The sequence below is a fragment of the Varanus komodoensis genome, unplaced genomic scaffold, assembly GCF_004798865.1.
Source record: "Varanus komodoensis strain SLA01 unplaced genomic scaffold, ASM479886v1 scaffold8, whole genome shotgun sequence".
Lineage (NCBI taxonomy): Eukaryota > Metazoa > Chordata > Lepidosauria > Squamata > Varanidae > Varanus > Varanus komodoensis.
In genome coordinates, this window is record NW_025336481.1 from 32,004,161 (window position 1) to 32,028,633 (window position 24,473).

The 24,473-nt window shown below is 40.7% G+C and overlaps 1 protein-coding gene and 1 long non-coding RNA gene across 48 annotated transcripts in view; one reads left to right on the forward strand and one right to left on the reverse strand.

Annotated features, from left to right (window-relative positions):
- The window catches only part of SORBS2 (sorbin and SH3 domain containing 2), a 205,143-nt gene that overhangs the window by 170,980 nt on the left and 9,690 nt on the right, over positions 1-24,473 (reverse strand). The gene's annotated exons all lie outside the window — the stretch shown is intronic.
- Positions 3-22,973, forward strand: LOC123036101. The gene is made up of 3 exons (XR_006417095.1): positions 3-5,164; positions 18,961-18,965; positions 22,963-22,973. It is a non-coding gene; the product is annotated as an uncharacterized LOC123036101 (long non-coding RNA).

Genomic DNA, 24,473 nt, shown 5'->3' on the forward strand with positions numbered 1-24,473 from the left:
TTGAGAAGGGAAGAGAAGGCGATAAGAACACGAAAGAATTTCAGCTGCTGGCTGCTGCTACTGTTCTAGGAGCATTTGAGCTATTTTCAGCACCCAATGGGTTTGTCTGCAGTAAGAGAAACTAGAAAAGTACAGAGGCAGGAAACTCACAACAACTTTGCTCCCTCTTCAGTTTCCACACATTTGCAATATGAAGAAAAATCCATTTGCAGACCATTTAAAGAAGCCGTTGCCTATTTACGCAATAAACTGACCTTGATTGCTTTCATTTTCCTTGGACCCAGTGGCCAGCCTGGAAAAAATATGTAATTATTATGCCTCCTTTAACAGTATCAACCCAGTTTTTCAGAACCAGGAGCTTTCCCAGCCCTATACTTTATTTTGTATCCAAGGGGTTTGGTTCTGTTTGGTGTCCGTGCCCAGTGACAAACACAGCTTCCTGAGAGAGTAGCCAGAAGTTTATTTCCAGTTTGCTACTCAGATTTTGGAATCGACAACCCTGCTATTTTGGAATGTTAGAGACCTAAAACTGCTGACATTGTAGTGCTTATCTGACAGTGGAATCCAGGAGCCAATCAGGATTGCAGTTACTCACTGGCTCGCTTGCATGGGAAAGCAACTGGTGCTCTCTTCGGGTTAGGTTATCACAGAAAAGATATTCAATGAGCCATCAATTTCATTAGAGCACATTGTTGATAACTAAGCCTATATAGTCCTTCAAGTACTCAGTGTGCTTAATATCTCTGTTTTAAGAGATCTGACATATCTTTTATCCTTTCACTTTGTGATTTGTGAACCAGCTAGAAAAAACTTCAGATATTGGATGGTATAGAAATATAGTAAATACATACACACACATATGTGATTTCATTGTAAGAACTTTGTAAAATACATATTATTATTATTCCTATTTGGTTGATGGCTCTGATGGCTAGGAATAATGGGAGTTCCAGTGTAACACTTCTAAAGGGCACTGGATTGGGGATTGCTTTAGATGGGCAGAAAAAATCCAGTGCCATCTTCATATCACTACAGTTAATTTTATAGTGCCCTCCACAGGACTTTTATTTCCACTTGATTCAACAACTAGCAATCTAAAGTTAATGTTTTGCGCCTAAGCTATGAAGAACACATGACTGTGAGATATATATGTAAACACATTGCTATATCTTTAAATCTTGTGCATATTTCCACTTAATTGGCCATAATTCATTACAGGATAAATTCACCCCATATCTTCCTATATCTTTGCACTGAATGAACAAGAGTATCATTTGGATAGAGGGAGAAATGTTCTGCCACTGCCAGTAACACACAGTCAAACAAAGAAAACCTGCACAGTCAAGTTCCAAAAAAAGAAAGGCACTTAATTAGTTTCTTAAGATTTCCTAGATATTTCATTCAAGTATGAAAAACCCTACCTCTCTGAGAAGAAAGATCCCCAGAGATTTCTCTTACTGCTGCCCCTACTAAATATACCTGACATTTAAAATAATACATTACTAATGGATTAGTCCTACACAATGGTGCACTGACAAGGCAGGAAATGTGATCAGATGGGTATGAAGGGTCCTCCCACTGCTATTATTTGTGATCCTACCCAAGCACCAGGGGCAAGAATCAGAGAGGGTCCAGCACCCACCATCACTGCTGTGCTGCTGGATGTTTCTTTATTTTTACACACCCCGGGGGGAGGGGGGATGGTCATTTAACAGTGCAGCATCCAAGTAGCGCAAATAGGTTCTGCAACCAGGTACAGCGGTCCTGTTGGTGGGTGGCTCAGCTTTCCAGGTAAGTGGTTTTTGCCCTGTTCTGGACGGGGCTGCATTCCCCCTACAGGACAGGATATGTAGTCTGGGAGTGCTTCTTGACCCAGCATTATCCTTGGAGTTCCAGGTGATCGCTGAGGGGAGGAAAGCTTTCCACCAGCTTCATTTGGTCCATCAACATGGATGACCAGAGCCTGGCAACAGTGACCCTTTTCTCAATTGGACTATTGTAATGTGCTCTACGTGGGGCTGCCCTTGAAGACAGTCCAGATACTTCAACCAGTCCAGAACAGAGCAGCCAGGTTTTTGACAGGGACTGGTAGGTATGCTCACATCTGCACTGGCTACAAGTTTACGTCCAGGTCCAATTTAAAGTTTTAATGATGACGTATAAAGCCCTAAATTGTTTAGGGCTTAGGTGCTAGGGTCTTCTTTAAACACCTGCCTGCCCCTTAAGATCCGGGTCTGAGGTCCTTCTTTGGGAGCCCTCTCTGAAGAAGATCCAAAGAGTGGCTACCTAGGGAAGGGTCTTTTCTGTGGTGGAGCCCTGGCTTTGAAATCTGCTTCCCAGAGAGGTGCGCCAGACTAAAACCTTTTTATTTTCCCTGCATTTTAAGATTTAATTGTGATTTTAATACTGGGTTTTATTAGGGTTATACTTCATTGTGTGCTGCCTCTTTGTTTTGTTCTGTATCACTGTCCTGAGACTCCTGTAAAGGATGGGATAAGAATGCTTTAAATAACAACCACCACCACCTTCCTATTAATCAGTCTCCTGTTCTGATGGTGAGAAGAATGCTACTGCCTACTTGCTCACTTGCTTTCTCTCAGTGTCAGGCAAATGGTGGCAGTGCTAAGAAAACAGATGCAAAGGAACAGAAGCTGGTAACAGTGTCAGAGTGAAGGTAGAATGAAAGAGAATGAAGAAAGTGGCGCAGGGAGGTGTCCTACCCAAGGAACCACCAGAACCTGGGGCTGGTGCTTCTAGTTACTTTGAAGAAACCAGCCCCTTCCTACCAAAAATCCTGCATTTTGTTGCTCCACTTGGCTGTTTCAGGTTTTGTCTGCAACAGAATATAATGAGATACTGCTACTCACATTCCAGCCAGACAGATGCAAGGAAAACCAAATGTGTGCTGCTTTGCAGAACTATAGCTATTTTTTGTCCTCCAAAACAGGGTTCTCAAGCAGACAGACTGGCTATCCTATGATCCCTCCATTTACCAGCAGCACAAAATTCAGTATGGCAATTTAATAATTTTGCTGTAAAGCTTACCATCACTTTGAAGCATTTAGTAAGCTTGTTAAGTAGTGTTACTTTACTCTGTATTAATCATTTATGGCAGCTACCCAGTGATAATTCTCTGCCTTGCTTGCTTTCAAGAAACACATTAATAGGTTGTAAATATTATTAAAAATAATACAGCCAGTCTCTGTCTCTCTAGGCCATACTCAATTAACTCTAAAAGCCTATCAAGCAAAAAAAATAGATTTGAAAAAGGAATTCAGAAACCTCATATTGATATTTTGGCTACTGTCACAGGTTTAGTGCATTATAATTTTTCAGCAATATTATTGATACCATTTGCTATTTTTGCTACCAGTACTGGCATTTATACTGACATATGACAAGTGCTTTGGAAAGTATTACATCTATCATACATACATTTGCCTATCAACTGTTTTTAGCCATAATAGCTAAATGGAAATATGGTTTCCACAAGCACACTTTTCTGTGCCAGATGCCAGGGACAAACAACAGTGCAACACCATCACCTTCACACACTGCCTGAGAACCCCTCGGAGCATCTGACTGGCCATTTGGTTGGGATCTAGACATTTGGTTAGATGCCCTTTCTATAGATTCCCAGGTAGCTTTCCTTAGGTTCCCAAAGTACTGGCTTGTAGCCAGTCTTACCCTAACTAAGGTTCCATTCATGTCGATAATCTACTCTATGTAGGTCTACAACCCAACAGCAGCATTTCAGCATGAGACCAGACAAACATTTTCCATAACATCTCCATAACCTTCTGGAATACCTTCACATATTTGTGTTCAATGCCAGTTTTACACTAACATCAAACCCATGGACTGGTCAGAGTCCACCTTCCAAGATGGCTTGCTGCTGATCCCAGCACCAGCTCTTTACAGTACATGAACACGTAAATCTTATAGCTCCAACTGGAGCAAAGGCGGCTGAGTAAGATGTTCTTGAAAAGGTGACCAAAGGAAGAATTCAAGAAGGTAATTTGGAGAGATTCATGTAACCTATAGGGAACTACCTACCAAAAAAGAGAGGAAATGAGTCCCTGCGGATTTTATTCCACTAGCTGAAACGGCAGTAGGGAGCATTGCTTATCTCCATTTCAAAGGCCATGAGCCAGCACTTTCCGAAGACATTCCTGGTCATGTACGTAGCCAGCTTGACATCACGGGGCTCTGTTTCCTCCCTACAGGAGTGGTACATACTGAAAGGACTCTATAATTATTCTTTTTCACAGAGAAAAGCAAAATACAGATACCTGCAGAATTTTTCATTCTGCATCGATCCTTATAGTTTGGTGGACCTAATTTAAAAATGGTTCCACGTGCTGGAAATTGCTATCCAAGGCATTCATCCCCCCAACACCCCCTTTCCCAGTACTACCCTAGATAGAAATACAGACAAATATGGTTTAGGTTTCTGGATGACAAGGCATTTTTGATTTTTTCCAGCCCTTTTTTCATGTAAAACAAAATGGTAAAGAATACAATGGGTGCAACCCAAAAAATATTAGGCAAAGTGGTTAAGGGGAGTATGGGCATTGATTGGCCATAATGCTCCCTTTATGTTACTGGGATCCAGTACACATGCAGCAGGAAGCCAGAAGTTCTTAAAGCCAGAAATGAGCCAAAACATTAAGTCTCAGGATAGGTCAGCTCAGCAAGCTCACAAAAGGAAGCAATGCTGACCTGTTTTGTTCTGAAGCAAGCATTTTGACTTGTTTACATGGTTGCTTTAGGAAGTACGAGTGGTCAGTTGCGTAGGCAGAATAGAATGAGCAGCAATGCAAGGGCAGCATTAGAGACAGCCTGTTTATCTTAACTGTAAGGGCATTGTAAATTACGGCCAGCAGGGTTCAAGTATTCCAAGATTTCCTTGGACTGAATCCACAGTTTCTGTAACAAGATAGGCATACCTCCATATAATAATGGATAGAAATATTTAGCAGGAAACAGGATACAAAGCCAGATTCTTTACAAATGCAGAGCCACCTAAAAGTAATTTCCCAGAGTAGTGGGAAACTACTGTGGAGCACTGAATTTTGGTTCGATTGCTGTGTGTGCACACACACGGCTGCTGCACTGATGGCACTATGACAAGAATTCTTATGCATGGTCTCACATACTGTAGGTGACAACAAACCTAGCTGCATCTGGGTGGAGTCAAGTGTTTCCTGGTCTGTTCTATTCTTGCTTAAGAGAGACAATGAACTTCCTGTTGAGCTTCCTGACTTGCATGTCCTCAACATGACACCCTTCATTTCTTAATATATTTTTTCCAATACTCAATCATGTGTTTCCCTTGTGCAATATATTAAGAATGGAATATTGGGAGCATTGGGTCGAATAACTCTTGCCATTCTTGCACTCTTATCTCAGATCAAATCTAATCATGTATCCTATTAAATAATTTGACCAATGATAACTAATGATTTGCGCCATAGCAGAGGGTGGGGCAGATCCAGCAGCAACTACGGATTGAAACAGCTGTTTAAATTTGCACACTGGTAAGTTCCTTGAATTAAGGAACCCAAACAAGCAGCAACTATGTTTGATGGGTCACATATCTTCTAAGCATCAAGTGGCGTTTTGACAGATAGGAGAGTTAGCCTGTCCTCTCCCCTTCTCCCATGTCATGGCTGCTTCCTGTCTTTTGTCCCTCAGGTAGACAAGAACAATGCAGGTTTTTACTATGAAAAGACAGTACACTGTGGAGACTGTGCCTGTATTAAGCAGCCTCTGCAGTCATTGAGTCATTCAGCTTCATAAAGTTGTGGAACAGAAAACCAGGAGTCTTGCTAGCCAAACCACAAATAGCTTATTCCTCTTGGAAAAGGGAAGGAGAAGCTTTCAACAGACAGCTTCAAGGAACCAATACCTACACAGATGTCACTAAGATGGTCACTTCTGTACTGCATCATTTCAGTCTGTAGAAATCTACAGAAATCTACAGAAATCTGTACTCTGAAATGGTACCCTGCATAGGTACCGAAATGATACTGATCAACCACTGTCTGGGAAAACCAGGCCTCAAGTGGATATTGTTTTGTCATCTTTCAGGAATAAGTGGCATGGTTCCCTCTCCAAAAAGCCCGATTTAGAGCTGAGATATCCCTGACAATGCTGGACTAAGCCTGCATTGGCATAGTTGTAACTTTAAACAGAACTGGCCAGTTCATCTGACTGCAAGTAACCATGCTCAAGCCATAAATATAGCAAAGAACCCTTATAAATAAGTTGTAAGGAGACACACCCTGAAAGCAGTGCCAGGTTTACAAATACCGTGAGTCATTTAGTCTTTGGTGGAACCGAGTGCTGGCTTGGGGCAGTTCAGGAAGATGAGTGGCTACTGCTGAGTGTGACCCACAAAGGACAAAGTAAAGAAGAAAAGGTGGATGCAGGATGACAAAGATTATATATGAGTGGCTCAGAACTACAGAGTGTTCTGCAGTGTGCACTGCCAATGGAAAGAAATCACCTAAGTTGTCAAATTGCAGAGGGGGAGCCATGTAAGTTCACCATGAAATTTAGAGATCAAAAAGAAGCATTGCCAGGCTACAAAGTAATACGTCCTCACTGTCCTTGTTTCCCGGGCACCGTTCTCTTTTAAATCACTGCCACTGGTGGTGTGGCAGAGACAGGCCTTGCAGGGATGCAGCACCTTCCCAGGGATGCAGCACCTTCCTTTGGATTTGCTAGGACACTGCCCACTGCCATCCCCACCCACAGAATTCCTTGCTCCCTCTGAGCTTAAGGTGCAACACACACAGTAGTGGGGTGGGAGGGAAGGCGGGGTGGGAGGGATAAATGTCCCCAACAATACATTGTTACCTCTTATAATGCAAACTATTTGGGGGTACCTTAGTCTTGAATGGGCAATTTAGACCATTGAGCTTTACCTAATGGAGCTGAAAACTGCTAGAGCTATTATGGATATGGATAACACAGCTGCCTGCATTTTTGGAGGGTCCTTCAGGGCAAGACTATGGGGATTTCCATGATGAGCACCTGTATTTGCAAGCTATACCACTGACTGTCATTACTTTTGAATTTGAGGGATAACTTATTAAAATGTTTATGTTCCCACATGTTTTAGCCTTAAAACATTTAATTTCAAATTTATAAATTATGTTATGTGTTGGTAAACTTTCCTTAATTAGTTTAGGGCAGACCCAATGAAAATCAGTGGGATTGTAGTTAGATCTATCCATCTAACTATCCATAAGATTTATATTCTGCTTTTTTCATACAATGAACTTAAAGTGGCTGACATCATTCTCCTCCTGCTCTAAATATTATCCCCAGAACAATAATCCTGTGAGGTAGGCTGGGTTGAGAGTCTGTGACTGGCCCAAAGTCACCCAGTTGGCTCCATGGCTAAGCAGGGACTAGAACCCAGATCTCCTGAGCTCTGGTTTCACACTCTTAACAACTACACTACATTGGCTCTCTATAGTTAAGTATGAATTTAAGTCTGACTATGAAGTAATATCTAATAGCATCCTGCCCCCCGATTGATTCCAATGCATCCCCGCTTACTCTAATCTACAAGGGAGCTTCATCAGTTATATAACCAACATTTAGCACTTTCAGGAGCATCTGGAAATAAATGGAAGTGCCCCACTCTGGAACAGGGAAGGTCAGTGGAACTTGAACTTGCCCCACTGAATACTGCCCTAAGTCTGGATCAAACCCAATTAATTAAAAATTAGGCATTTTTCTAAGCTATGCCTCAAATGCATTACCTAACAGGGGACTTGCCTGAACCCTGCTAATTTTAATTGTTACTTTCTGCAGTATTCTTTTTGGGAGGATGCGTCAAGACTGTTTATAATATTCTAACTATGGAACCATCAGCTTTGTTCAGTTTAAAAGAAATGATACTAGCAGTTTTATTTTCCATTTCTCTGTTAATACCGCCTTTGCTTCCTTGGGTAATAGCCAAGCTGAGTTTTTATGAATGATTCAGGAGTTGTTTTCCCCTTCCCTTGTGAATCTTGTATTGCAATCCTTGGAAGCTCACTGCGATAAGTTCCCTAGTGAGGACAAAAAGGCTCACACTCATGCTGATTTGAACATTACTGTTGATATTGTGCTTGGGTTCAGGCAACACTTGAGGATGGGAAATGTGTGAGCTGTCATTGAACCTATGGGTGGTTGTGTTGCCTGAACCCAGTTGTGCTAACAAGCCATGTTTGCTAATAGCAAGCAGCCCATGAAGAGCACCTATGCTTTTTGGTTGGGTTGTGAACTCTGTTGCATATTTATAGGTTTGCATGTATATTGCTTTTACAAGGTTTTAATTTTTGTAGACTGTCCAGAGAGCTGTGGCTATTGGGAAGTATAGAAATACAACGAATGAAATGAAATTAATACAGTGCGTACCATAGGTGGACAAGTACCTTCAACAATGTGGTTATGAGCAACAATAAAAGTGAAGGTGCTACAGCAAGGGTGATAAAAACATAAAAACGTCTTCTCTTTTCACCTACAAATGCTAGTGGGTATGCCCATTTTATGGGTGACGTGCTACCAGGAAAGTTTGGATCCGGGTGGAGTCTCACTACTCCTTTCCCTGTCCTTTGAATGCCTACCAAGCACTGGCTCCATGGTCACGCTTCTGCCCTCATGGTTCTTGCTGCAGTACAAGGACAGAGCTGAGACTTGAGTCACTTCTATGGCTGGGTAAACAGGATATTAGCAGCCACAGGATTGCATCCTTTGTGATCCAGTGCACGTTATCTTGCAGTCCTGTACACACTGACAAGGGTGGTCTCAGTGGGATTTGCTTCTGAGTACAGATGTATAGGATTGCACTATTAACCCAGGAAAGTGAGCAGATCATTTCGTTTAAATAAGTGTACTTATTTTAAAATAAGAACTGTACACCTAACTGCAATTAGGAGGTATAAACCAGCAGTTGTTAAAGTACGTGGATAATAAAAGTATAATAAGGCGCAAAAGATGTATTGGTTTATAACTACTGTCCAAGAACATGAATTTATTTACTCTTCATTAAACATAATTATGGGCATTTCATCACTTGTAGCAGTTAGTATCACCATGTTCCTACTAAAGAAAATGGGTTAGAAGACACAAAAGCATGAAGAGATGGCTGGAGACTGCAGAGCATTTCCACCAATAGTACTCACAATGTCTTACCATTCGTTGAATAGTGACACTCTTGGGAGGTGTCTCCATGAGTAAGTCCTTGTTTTGGGGCAAGAGTGCTGAGGGCCAACTTAGCCTACTCAGGCTCACAACGGCAGCCCTCTGAGGTTTCCCAGAGAGCCATGTCTCCTTTGCATCCAACTATTTCTGGTCACTTGGTGGTTTCCTGACTTTTGTACATTACCTCTCTCCCTCCCCTCCATTATAAAAAGTTGAAAAATGTTCCTCCTCAAACTTAGTTCCGGCACTGGAGCTTTAAGCTAATCAACACTGGTATTTTTGGCTCACTCATTTTGTCTTTCACTCCACCCATACCTATAGTGCAGCTCCTAAGATCTCCGAAATTGAATGTGTTCCTCAGGCTGAAAGGGGTTCAACCTCCCTCTTTTGGGGATGAAATGAGAAGACCCCAAAACTAACCTTTCCTTTCCGAACTCACACAATCAATGGGCTTGTAGAACTTTCCTCTTGTCATAAAATTTTTATAGAGGGAAACTCTATAAATGACTAAATTGACAGGAAGAAAACAAAGCACTCTAAGTCCTCACCTGGAAGAAAATATTGTTTAACTGTAAGACTCTTTCCTGATAAGAAAGAGATGAGTTATCGCTTCCTATATTTGCCACTGAATCAGCAGCACCAATCAAACCATTACAAAGCAAAGAGACTTTTACTGAAATAATGCTGTCAGCAAACTCTTCTGCTTTCTTTGCTTACTTTAAGAACTCAAAGCATTTATCTTGTAATTTCTCACTGTTATCCTTCTATTATGATGGATCTGAAGTTGTAGTCACGCCAATTACAAAATATACATAATCTTACTCTTAGTTATGAGGTGATTATGCCTCCAGTATATTGGGATGATTGTTCTTAGAGGCTGTATTGTAAGTGTAAGGAAGTAACACAGTGCAAAAGTTAGTGCACTGCTTGTCTTCTGGCTAACCACCTGAATACAGCAACTAGAAATCTGGAGATCATCTGGAAGCTACATTCCTAGACAGTTCTGAAGGAATATACACATCTCACTGAGGTTAATGAAAATACATGTAAGTAAATTTGCACAGCTGCAACTTTTCTGTGAAAGATCCAGAAAATCTGGTTTATTATTAAACCAGATAATAAATCATCTCCAAATCATAATTAAATACACCTTCTGCATTTCCAAGTCATCTTTGCTGCACAGACTAGAGAGATCTCAACTCTTATGCCTTTCTTTCTGCCGGTTGTTGATGTTCCCTAGAAATTCCACCAACTACAGTGAATCTTGCCTGCTCTGACTGGATGTGTGTCTGGTGATTTTTCTTTTCTATGCATACAGCTTCTGCCTACATACTGGCATCTGGTAGTCAGATGCCAAATACTTTGTTCAGCTCCTGTGCACTGATAACTGGCACTAGTCTAACACTGACCTGCAGCATTTTAAAAAATAGCTCAATTCCAAAATGGTTATAGCTGCAGAGTAACACCCCTTTAGCTACAAGCCAGAACAATCTTGGAGGGAAATATTTGCAGATTCTTTTTTATTTTCTTCATTTGATCACAGCTTCTACTTCTAAAAGGAAATATCCTTACCTCTTACTGTTTCATTTATTATTTATCCACAGTGAGATCCTTTAGGACTCTCAGGCATTCCTTTTTTAACCTGTAATATGCATTTTAGGTAACCTTATGGTCTACTTTTCTCTATTCCATTCTATTTTAAACTTTTAAAATACTGTTGTATTTTAGGGTTTTTGTTTCTGTCAGTTAGGCTATTAATATATGTACAGACAGACTTGAGTTATGAAATCTGAGTTACAAACAACCCAAATGAACTGCCATTAATTTTAAAAAAATTACTGCAGAAAATCACCATCATCAGAAAGAGAGACGGAGAGAGAGAAGACATGAAAGGTGAAAGAGAGAGGAGGCATCCAAAGAATCACCAGACAGAGAGAGGAATAGCAAGGGGAGAAAGGGAGACCTCCAAGTTAAACCATCCACCCCAGAGCGCTAGAACCACATCCTCCATAAGGGAAGATTTCAAAGTGTGCCAGTGGCAGGATAGCTAGCTTCTCCTTCAATAGTGGTGGTGACACATGTGTGACTCTCCAGTAGGCCAAAACATCTAGAGGACTCCCCCCCCCCCCTCCAATTTACATCTTATAGGAGATCTTGCACAATGGACAATTAAAATGTATTTCCCAGGTACCAAATATTTGCCAATATGCTTGGCTTCTTTAGTTAATCTACAACCAAGAAGCAGTTCCATATGAAAAATGTATCTGTTATTCTAAGATAATGCACACTCAACTTTATTCTTAGTCTATATCCTGGTTGCAACATTATTCTGCTAGTTTGAAGAGAGCAGGTAAGGTGCACTGCCTGTGAAAGCTGTAAACTCTGCGATTAAGGATTCATATTTCACTTCAGTCACAATCTTATCCCATGGCCTTAAGCCACCCATCTCAACCTCACTCATTGCCATGTGAAATAAGAAGATGATATGACTGGCAACATCACACTTCTGTAGTTTCTTGAATGGTAAATCCTCCCCTTTCAATATAGTGTTATTCCACAGTTATAAAAAACCCTACACATCCATAAGCACACACAGGGCAAATCAGCATACAAACTTTTACAGGAAATAGAGAACAGAAACATATTGTTTAGTAAGACATCTTGAAGCATTGGCAAACTATTGCTCCTTACATTCTCCAAGGTTGCATCTCTTTACATGTGCTTTTGTTATTATCTGGTTATTATTTTTAGATGAGAGGAAGAGGTCTTGCTGAACTTATCAGCTGAGTTCTTTGACACACATCCCATCTCTTCACAGAACTGGCTATCCACCATAACTAAATTAAATTCATTTCGAAAAAGAGAGCTAGCCATGCAGGTCACAATCTTAGGTAAAAGAATGGCCAATGTACATAAGCTTCATATAAAAAAGTAACCTAAGAAGTAACATGTAACATCATACAAAATATCATCAAGAAATGGAATCCAGTGCTATTTTTAAGTAGCCCCTTAAGCACAAATGGGACGAAGCAGAAGGCTGTGGTTTGCAGAATTGTGGAATGGGAAGAGGCAAAGCATTGCCTCTCAAAAAAACCTATAACCAGGGATTATAATGGGGAATGTTTAGTTTCTGACATATAACTGGCTGCCATTCATTGTTAGAGTGAAACATGCTGCATTTGGAGATTCCAGTCCTTCTTAGTGGCTCATCCTCCAGTTAAAGTGATGGAACAGAAGTGCTATTTGTTCATCTAACTTTGCCTTCTCCCCAGCATCAGGTGGCATAATGAACACATGCATTTTAGTGCTGCATAACTGAGGAAAACTCTCCTTCATGCCTAGCTTGAGATAGACTCAAAACATCTGGGTGGCTACTAAATGGAAGCAAAATATTAGCAAAGATGGACCTTGGCCACATCCAACAAGACATTGCTTACATTCTCATGAATATAATTTTGCTATTTACTAAATTGATCTGAGATGAGTTATCTTTACAAGCTAATAACTGTTGCTAGTAAAATTGCTCCATTTTTTTTACAAAGAGCTCTATAATTCTGCCAGGGAAAGTTCAGCATGAATTGAATGTTGACATTCAATTCATTCAGCATGAGATGAATGTTGGCCAGTCACACTTTCAAGTATGTGGAAAGGGGGAGGGTTGTGGAATTAGTTTTGCAAGTATCAAGATAATGAATGAGACAAGAATCCCAAAGCACTAAAAAGAATGGATACAAAACTGGAAGGCATAGAGAAAACCAGTGCTCTTCCTGCTGGATATACCACACCTTGCCAGTCTGGTAGAAATTGAACCGATGACCTGGAAAATAAGCTTAAGTAAATCAGATTGGAAGAGATCAGGCTGTAGGGATTCCTTAAACTATGGAGGCAGGAGAAGCTGTTGCATTCATTCTAATTAGTGGATTAGGAAACAGCACTGTATTAACGTTACATATTATTCTGTACAAAGGTATGACATAGTTGTCAGGGAGACAAGTGATTAAAAATGCATTTGTTTGAAATTATGAGCACTACTGTGAAGATTGCAATGCTAAATTACATTTCATCATTAAACATGGACTTCATCAAACCATGCATCGGGCACAAAGATGTGAGCCAACTTTGAGAAACTTGTGAAGAAGTAAAAGGAACAGCACACCTCATAATATTAGATAAAGCCAATTAAATAGTACTGTGGTGTTAATGTGTTTCTGGATACAAACTGTTCATTTGCAGATTCTGATTGGCCATTTATGGGTTAGTACTGACACTAATACATTAATATCAAAACTCATGTCCAAATTCTTGCAGATGGTTGAGGAAGTAACAAAGGCCAAACTATTATTTGAGAAGTTAGCTTAAGGTGATAACTGACCTAATATAAAAAGAAGATTCACAGTTTATTCTTCAGCCAAACTGAAAACCTGACTTTGCAGTAGAAGAGGCAAATGCACACACCAGCAAACTGAACAGTGGCTCGTCCATCTGTCTCTTCATTTCTGTATTTATATAGTATATTTCTATACTAATCGCCTACACTCACTGGACAGTTTGCAGCAATTAACAGAATGAAATGCAACCCAGTAAAGCAGAAAAGTGTAAAACTACAGTATAACACCAAAATAAAAACTAATGTAAAACTTAGCAGCAGCTTAAAGATTTAAAATACCCTGCCACCTGCTTCCTCCATCCCCACTGTTTGGGAAAAGTTACAAACATCCTACATAGTAGTGTTTAGGAAAGTTGATTTTCTCTCTGCCTCCCACCCAGTCATCTGAATGTCATACTCTCATCAAGGAATCATGAAAGCCATGAAATCTTCCCAATAGCATCTGCAGAATTTTTTCAATAGAAAAGAGCTTACGCTGGAGTGGGAGACAACACCAATCCTTCCTGGCTTAGCTCCCAAGCCAACTGACTGCCCCAAAGTCAACCCAGTGTGCTGTAAATACACTGAACTGAATGTTTAAAATGGGAAAATTAGAGATAGTTGAATTCAAAGTGAAGGGGTCATAGAAATCTTTGATGAGTGCAAGCCCCATCAACACAAACTTTGAAGGTCCATTCTGAAGGTGCGTATCCAACTTCAGAGGACTTTCATGCTGAAGCATCCCTCTTCAGGGATTTGGACCACAAGATGACTTATTCACAGCAATCATATCCTGGTGTTTGGGTATGCTCCAGGGAGAGGCCAAATTTCAGTTTAAGTTCAGTACACTTTTGAACTTACTCCAAGCTGAAGATCTCTTTAAAATCAAAAATTTTTCAAAAATTAAAAGTGAGCTCTTTTGTGGCAACTCTTGCTTCCAACCAGGGAATGGTTAAAAGTAATTTTAAAATAATCCAGACTTTAACTAATCCACTTGCATAAAAATACTTGCACTTATTATCGTATTTTTCGCTCTATAAGACACACTCCCCCCCCCCCCGTCAAAAGTAAGGGGAAATGTCTGTGCGTCTTATAGAGCAAATGTGTGTGTGCCTGACGCCCGGGAAGCTGCCGGCCCGCCTGCACCACGTGGCACCACCTGGCCGGCACGCGCTCGGCACGCGCTGCTCCAACCCCCTCCGGTGCAGGTGAGAGCTGTGCCGCTCAGGGGGAGCAGTGCGGAGGAGGAGGAGCCGTGGGCTTTAATCCGCTGGCCGCACGGAGAGACGGACTGCTCACCCCCACCGCCCAGGAAGACCTGCCGCGGAGGAGGAGGAGCCGCGGGCTTTAACCTGCCGGCCACATGGAGAGACAGACTGCTCACCCCCACCGCCTGGGAAGACCTGCCACTGTCGCTCCACCCAGAAGACCACTGCCGGCATGCTGCCGGCCCAGCTGCACCACACCTGACCGGCACATGCTCGGCGCGCCCTGCTCCACCCCCCCCCCCTCCTCCGGTGCAGGTGAGAGCTGTTAATCACAGGTCGGTGTGTGTTTTCAAATGGCAACCCGTCTTTTAATGAAGCCCATGGGGAAGTGATGGGGAATGTGCCTGTGATTATCAGGAAGTTTTCCATGGATCCCTCCTCTAAAAACTAGGTGCGTCTTATGGTCAGGCGCGTCTTACAGAGCGAAAAATATGGTATCTAAATTAGGCAAATTGCATTCCTATAGAAGGAACAATTCTGCCTGCAAATGAAATCTAATTCTGCTAGGGGGAAGAAAGTTATAGATAAGAGATTTTTGCTTTTACCCCCACCCCACTCCATATTTAAAGACACCAAGCACAAACATTCTTTATACCTGTTTGCGTAACATTTACCAGGCTACTCTGTCTGTGGATTTAATAATCAAATTTTAAAAACACATTAAAAAGTTGTAGCTATTTATTGATTTCTTCATTATAGTTAATGGGAAGCAATAATGAAGAAATCAAAGGTTTAAAAACAAGGTGAAGAAATACGTCTAAGCATGGCTTTGGAGTATGTTAAGAAACTGAATGTTTTTGGTTGTTTGCACATGGTAACCCTAGGAATTTTGCCCTCCAAAATGTCCCTGCTTAACTCCTGTAAACTCAAGACTGTGACTTCCTTTATGGGAATGATCCATCTATTCTTTTGCTTCATCTTTTCCAAACATTGTTGTCTTCACCACTGAGTCTCTCCTTCTTTTCAGGTGCTCAAAGCATGATAGCATCAGTTTCATCATATTTATTTCCAGGGCAAGTTCCAGTGCAAGTTCTTGCCTCTAAAACATCTTGATTTTAATTATGAATGGAATAAGAATGTCAAGAAAGGAAACTCGATTTTTAGTAAGATCAAACAATAGGAGCAGTGGGGAAACAGTTTGAGTCAGTTATTTTCAAACTCAAGGAACTTTGATATTCTTAATCCTGTTCATAATGTGGTGAGAATAAATGTGACCACATAAGCTTTAACTGGAGGCAAAGTCACTATATATGATTCTTCTATGATTGTTTAAGTCCTTCATGACAAGAAAGGATTTAAACCTGGCTTCTATCAACTGGTGCTCCATTACAGTATGTATGAAGTTGCTCACTCACAGCACTTTTTGGATTAATAGAAGAAAGATGCAGTCCTATGCATGCTTAGATTCCTTTTTCTTAAACCCTGACAGTTCTCAGCATACACCAGTCAGCTTGCCTGCAGGGCCTTGCCCCAGCTAAACATCCATAGGATTGTGCCCAAAGTTAACAATACCAGAAAATACCAGTGTGCCATAGTGGTCAATGCAGTTATTGTATGAGTCCTTTGGATGCAAGACAAAAGAATTCAAATGTTGAAGTCACTTTTTACTAGCAAATAAACATATAAAATATTTAGTAATTTATCATGTGCTGCTTTGGCTGTAGCAGGCAAGGGAAAGACATGGCAGATGGATTCTGTTTGCCATGGAAGTTCCCCTTAGAGCACCATTAATTGTGCCAGTCTGTGTTAGTCTGAAACATTTGTGGGAAACATATCATGCTTTTTTTGGCTGAGAAAGGTTGGACGTATATTCTGAATGCAAGAGGAGGTTAGGGATTCCATGTTTGCACTGCTAACTGATCACATTCTGTCCACAGACCTCTATGTACAGAATAAATGCCTTCATTTCTAGAGAGCTAACACTGGGTGAAAGAAGGTGACTACTGCTTACATAATCACTATAAGAAAAAGTCAGATAGGAAAAGTCTGTGCAGAAAGTGGAGGTCTTACCGATGTTCTCTTTTCATGCCTGGTGATCCCAGGGGAAAAAGAAATGTTGCCACCACAGAGGCCTCATTTCCTGGAGTATCCTAGTAAGTTGTGTTTGAAGGTTTCTGCCTGCTTCCTCACATGGGCAGGATCCATAAGATTGGTTCCAAAGTCTTTTTTCCCCAAGACTCTTGCCTGGTTGGCTGGTTTGGTAACTGAACTTTCTGAGAGTAGTGTTGGTTTTAGCCACTCAAAACAAGTGCCACAGTTCTGAAATGCTTTTGGACAGGATGTGGATTTGAGCGAGGAGTATGTGTGTTGTCTATGGCTTGCATATGACTTTTTTCTGAACGGACATGTGCAGTCTTTCCTGCTCCCCAGCAGATAGTTGATGTGGCTCTTGGTCAGGGTAGTATATTTCTGCTTTAAATGAAGTAGGAGCTGCTGTCGCATGGCTTCTACGAATGTAATTTGGTTACAATGGAAGGGTGTGGTCATGTGGGAGACGTCCATGCTGACGTTCCTTCCCACACCAATGATCCATCTGGAAACTGGAGCAATTCTAACCTGGAATGATTGCACAGTGTGGATTCCTTCCACATGGCCAGACTCCCAGCATGATCAAGCATCGTGAGCAGACACATTGTCACAGTCCTCACTCTGCTTAGGGCAACACCAACCAGTACTTCCCACACAGTTTCACACATTTCTGAGTGACTGTAGATATGCCTGGTAATGCCAGTCTCACTGCACAGGGCTGTGCTGATAGATAATCTGCTTTCCATATGGCTGAAGTTCTCCTATGGGAGCAGTAAAAGTCTATTTACTCATACTAAACAGGAGTGCTTAACAGAAATAGTAAGCATTTATCTACTTCCAACCTCAGAACTCATGAGTGTAAACAAGCCTCTTTTGCTGAACCACGCCACCTCTTTTCAGTCTGACAAGACAGCTGGTACTAATTATTTAATTGTAATACCACCATGAATGAAAACAATTGCAAAATGGTTTACATATACATATTAGAACAGCATTTAAAATATTACTATTAAAATCACATTTAAATATAATTTTATGACATATCAGAGGCAACCCCCCCCAGGCATATGTGTCCCTATATTATTGCACATGCTTTGAGGAAATTCATAAGATGAAAGATCTTGAACTAGTTACCTGCATCTACATGGGAAACTGTATTGTTTAAAATGTATTGTTTAAAGTGCTTTAGTTTAGCTGCATTTTCTGTAGATTTACAGTTCAGACTGTAATTAACTGAGAGCCCAGCTTGAGAACCCAGCCCTACTTGGGCAGCACAGCCTGTACAGCTCTTACCATCTTATATAGCATCTCTTAAATTATACAAGGATGATTTCCATGCCATGTTTATCTGTTTGCTCAATTTTAAGATCCCATAAGAATAAAGCATCCCACTCATTAAACAAACAGGAAAAGGGAACATGTTCTTTTGTGCAAGGATACCAACCAAGTTAGAAGCATAATGAATCCTTTCCAAAACCTCAAGCAACTTTTAATAACCCAAAACCCCAAAGGGCAGCATATAAACATGAAAATGTTGGGGAAATGTGCAGGTCTAGATAAAACATTGTTTTACTCTTGAAGTGGCAAGGGCTCCATTTCAAATCAGTATAAGAGGTATAAGAATTAAAACTGTCTTCAATGCCTGTTCTTCAAATCCCTTGCAATATTCTTTCACAGTTCATTTAGAAGTGAAGCATCAAGCAAGCTGTGCATCAAAACATAGGAACTATGGACCTCAGCTGTACAAAATGACAGCATTTATATGTCCTCAGAACTTACATTCAGCACAATGAAGGCAAGAGTAAAGAATTATTCAAATGATTATAAATATTTTAGCAAATTCATTCAGTTTCAGGCATCGATGTTGAAAGGAGATTTGTCCTACAAAACATCCATATATGCTAGGCTTTGAACATAGTGAAAAGGAAATCGTTTAAAACTGCACAATCCATTTTAGTGCAATGCCTTTATTATGCCAACCAAGAGATCACAAAAATATGCAAGCTTTTGTTATCTCCAGATCTCGTTTAGGCAAGATTTGAGAAAAAGCAGGGTGGGTTTTGATAAGGAGAAAACGCTGAGTTAACCTTCAAGTCATGGTGTCTGCATGATGCTGACCTTGACTTTATCAGCAACTCAGCTTATCTTCTCCTGTTGACCATTCTTCTCACCCTGCTTTTAATAACTCTTTGCTCAAGGAGATCTGCTGTGATCATAAGGTTAGCCTAATACAGTGGTACCTTGGCTCATGAATGCCTTGGTTCACAAACAAATCAGGTCACGAACAAAAATTTCTGAAAAAAATTGACTTGGGTCGCGAACACCGCTTTGGGTGGCAACCAAGATCACAGCCATCTCCCCCCCCCCGCCCCGAGTGGGGAGTTGGCCACAATCACAGTTCCGTTCATGCAGGGAAGGTGTGCCTGTTCAGAGGCGCGCTCCTGCGGGAAAGATGGGCATAATCTTGACCATCTCCCCCCACCAACCAGCACGATCGTGGACATCTCCCTACCCCACCTGAGTGGGGAGATGGCCGCAATCGTGCTGGGGGCAGGGGGAGATGGTCGAGATCGTGCCCATCTCTCCCTCCCCCAGTGCGCTGTTTGCGCCCGTCTCTTCCTTCCCCAGTGCACCCGCAATCATGCCCATCCCCCCCCCCAGTGCGCTGGTATGATGGGTGCCAACAGGGATGATGGGTGCGATCTTGGTCGTGCTGGGGGGGGGGGAGATGACCCCGCTTGTGCTTGGGGTGGGGAGATGGCCGTGATCTTTGTTGTTGTCACCTTGCTTCACATTTTTCTGATTTAAAAAATGGTTACAGAACAGATTAACCTTATTTACATTGAACCTTATGGGGAAATTTAACTTGGCTCATGACCAATTTGTGTCACAACCAGAGTCCTGGAATGGATTAAGTTCGTGAGCCAAGGTACCACTGCACATATGCATTGCACTAATATGGATTTTAGAATTTTGCTTATGACCAAGGTGGCTCTATTTGCTCTTTGTGACATTTGCAGCTGACGCCCTATCTCTGGATTCAGAGAACTTAAACATGGACGGACACACAGATGCATACACCGAAATACACAGGGATGAAATTGCTATTTTGTAAATGCCTTATAAATCAAACTGTGTAGACTAGAAAAGTAGCAACTTGGGAAACATATACACCTTCAGTCTTGTATATACTTTACTGGTAAGAATACTCTTAGTCTTAGCCAAAGAACAATGAATGTAACTTTTGAAACTTTTCTTGTAACTTTTGCCCTCTTACAACTTTTACACAAAGAGTACAGATCTGGTGTTACACTTCTTCCATAATACTGGCCCTTCCCCTTGTAACTGCTTCCTCATTTTACACACAACTTTTTGTAAATATGCAATTGGCCCCAAACCATTATAGCATGAAAGGATTGGTATTCATATGCAGAAATATACTGCATGAAGGTACTCATCATTGACATAGCCAGAATTCCACAACACTATAACACTTTTTTCTACCTGTTATGGATTCAGGATTCCTGCTGTCTGTATCCAGCACTGACCAGTTCAGATATTTGTGTGAATGCCTAGTCAGAACTCCATGAATGAAGAAAAGAGACACTGACCTTCCATGCAGTCAACACCATGGCTTTAATTAAAGATGATTAATCTGACAAAGCCATAACTGCCACTTGACTGAATATGATGTCAGGAAATAAAATCATACTTGGACAGCCAACCTAATGGAACCAATGTCAGAGAGATACATATTGTACCTGTTTTAACAACAGCGATTTATTACTAGTTTTAATCTGCACACCAGCTTAATTCCTGATCTTGCAAACAACTATTCAAGACAACTACCTGATTTTTTTTTTAAAAAAAGAAAACACACCTTAACCCTTCTCTTTTCACAAGGTATATCCTGGTATTTTATTACTTCTCCAATAGGATTAACTTTTCAGGAAACTTTAGACAATGCGTTTACTTCAAAACATTGTCTGGTGACTTTAAATCAGGACTAAACTTTGATCTAAGTCTCCCTGGTCATTTGAGTCTTACCATCATAAGAATGCAATTGTATTTTAGAGTAGTTAAGTGGCTAACTTTTCCCTTGTGCTTCGCCACACAAGCAGACCATATTTCATGCTGGCATGCACCACTCAAACAGGTGCAGATTTTCCGCAGAGATTTCTCTTAGGGATAGTAGCTCTGAGAATACTGCATGTGAACTGAATTTGGGAATTGTGCATAAAGAAGTCCATAAACCAGCTAGCAGTCTTCCCTGTGAATCAGAATTTGTGTAGCTGTTTTAAACCAGATGCAACTATACTGCCACTGAAACTGGGAATAAAACTCTTGTGCTTGTTTAGAGACAGGATAGATCATGTTACATGACACTGTATCTGTAAATGGATTCCTAACGCAAAGAGGTCTTTCAAAGAACTCTGTGTATAAGATTATCTGAAAGTAGTTCAAAGCTATGGTCTCAGGAGGTTGACTTATTTAAGGTCTAATTGTCAGCCACCAGTTTAGCAGTTAGACCTTCTTCTGGCTCTTTTCCCATGCCAATGCATCCATGAAGTTCTTAATATTATTCCTTTTAAGTGCTGCAGCAGCAACAAACATTAAAATGCTAAACCACACAGCTGATTTGGAATTGAAGACAGGTTCTGTGTAATCAAAGGGACATCACCTCTTACCATAATAGCTTACTGAGCATTTTTCAGTCTATTCAAAGATGCTGAAGGGCATTTTTGGGGATGGAGTTGTGAGCACTCCAGAGGTGACAAGGCTACCAATGAGGAGCTATGGTAGTCTGCAGCAGCTGAGGGTGGGCTTCTATGGTAATTCTGCCCAAGGAACTAAGCCTGAAATGGAAGGTGAAAAAGGGAAATTGTGACCTTATCACCGCTTTAGGGCATCTAATCTTGTGAGGTCATTTTCTAGCTGCGGCTCTGTGGAACATCACACGTCAGCCACAGCCCTTTCTGCTAGTGGTGTAGAAGGTATATGTATGTGGTTCACAGACTCGCCAAGAGGCTTACCATAGGAAGAAAAGGAACCTAGCCACAACTTTAGCTAAGAATTTTGTGATGCATGATAGCAAAGAAGGCAGAGTATCTATTTGTGAATACATTATCATACTGGGGATGTTTTTCTATCCTGGAGGATGTATCTTTCTATTTTGTGTTTGTACTACCTGCCAATATGTATGTTGTGACAACACAAATTAAACTCAAATCACCAGTGTATCTCTCAATCTATTCTCACATGGGTCCCCCTTAAATGACTCCACACATAACACAGTGCTCCTAAAAAAGAAAATGTGATAGTTTAATAGGGCAAAAATAGCCTCTCACCATCTAGTATTCTTTAATTTTGCAGGGAGAAGGAAGAAAGCTGATCTGCAACATATCTATTGTGAAACTACATTCATCCAAAAAAAAATTGAACTGGTCCAGTTTGACACACCATAGATTTCATCACTTCCTTTAGCCTTCAGCTCTGACTCTTATTTTCTCACAATGAGCTATAGGTCCTATAAATTAACAGATCTTCGGACACAGCTTGCTTTTATGTGCCTCCAGGGCTTCAACACCTCCCATTGCCAGAACAGCAGAGTATGAGCTATTATTGATTCTGCTTATTCATTACAATACTCTGCTTTTCACCTCCCCCATTACCTACATAAAAGATACAATACAAAGTATACTTTAAGCAGCTGAAATTCCAGGAACTTCATAGCAGGTTAAATGACAAGTTTTATTGAGGTGACAGAGTTAATGAGATCTTGCTCATCTTTTACAACTTGGTAATTAAGGTGTCATATAAAAACAATCCTTTCATTTTTAAGCCTGCAAAAAAGGGAGGCACTGTATAATAAAATTAGTTAGGGCAAGATTTCTGTTCATAATTTAGTATAAAGGTTTCAGTGGAACTTTTCCCCCAAAATTTTAAAGCCACGCAATACTGTTATGAAAAGCTCAACAATACCCCCTACATTTAAATTTTTGAAAGATAATTTGTTTCACCACCAAGTCAAATCCATAATATTTGATTTGAAAGCAACAAACCACAATGCCAGCAGAACTTGTGGTTCCTGAAAAGGGTGACAACAAGTTCAAAGGTAAGAACATGCACTGTCCAGAAACAGTTATTTTAAACAAACACACACAATAATAAACAGATTCAAATTAAGCATATAAAAACAAATACCAATGTGTTAGATTTTCATGATTAATCAAAAGAAATTCAAAGAGGAGAGCAGTATACTTTATGGCCCTGAAAATATGAATGCAGAGACAAACTGTAGATTAAGAATCCCATATCAAGACAAAGGTGGGCAGATGTGAAACTGGAGAGTGCTCCTGCATCTTTTGCCGTTGTGCAGAAGACAGAATTTCAGCAGGTGGAGTTTGCAGGGAAGCTGCATCTGCTAGAATTCCCTCTTCTCTTCTCTTCTCTTCTCTTCTCTTCTCTTCTCTTCTTCTCTTCTCTTCCTTGTATCTGGGTAATCTATGCCTAGTCATGTATTCTTGTGAGCAAACCCCCTGCTCCGTTTTTAACAGTTTGCTTTACATCTATAGCTTTCCCTCATTCTATTCCAGACTTCTTGTTTTTTTTTTTTTTTAATCTAGAAAGTAGCAAGTACTTTGTTTTGTTATGTATAAATCTTGCAGTGAAATCCTGTACTTGTCTACTCAGGAATAGGTTCCATTGAGCTCAGTGAGGTAAGACCGGGGTAAATGCTTCAATGAAAAATCTAAATCGTGCAGTTAACTGTTGTCAAGTTTTTATTTTTTAAAAAATGGATGGTTAAGTAAAGAAATGTGAAGAAAGATTTTAACATCAGCCTTATTGCGTGCCTCTAATCTAGTTCTGGGAAACTTCATTCTAAATGCCTCCACTTATCTATCTGGCAGAGATCCAAAACATACCCTTGGTCATGCCACAAAGACTTTGGTGCATCCTCTGGATATTTCTAAGTTATGTTTCTCCAATGATTAGCAGATTACCATCCTACACCACACAATGCTTATGAAAGCCTTACTTTTTCAAGAGGATTGCCCTACAACAGCCTTCCCCAACCTTGCATCCTCCGGAAGTGTTGGAATATAACCCCTGTAATTCTAGGGTATAGGACAATGCACTTTATCACAGTTCGTTTTCATTTCATGGGTTCTATCTGTCCTGCATTTTACTTTTGGTTTAAATTAGAGCATTTCTAAATGACATGTCAAATGAGAACTTGGTTACTGTCAGTCTGGCATCCCCAATTCCTTTACAGATTAATGTTGTGCTCTGATTAGAAAGGGGAGATGACAAAATCAGTGTCCCCCAAAGAGCAATGCTTTAATAAGTGCATCCATTTCCCTTGTGCACAGTGGTTAACTGTAAAGAAAAAAGAAGCTGCAAATCCAAAAATACACCAAGCTATGCCTGAGCAGTGATCTGAACAAAGCCAGAAAACAAAGAAGAATTGCTACCTCATGGATGCTGCTCTGCAAACCAGAACAAGAAACCTGGATATCCAGAGAGAAACATTTAGATGGGAAATATCTTACAACTGTCTCTAGTTAGACAACATTTTCAGACTTGATACTAAGTGGAACTTTTAG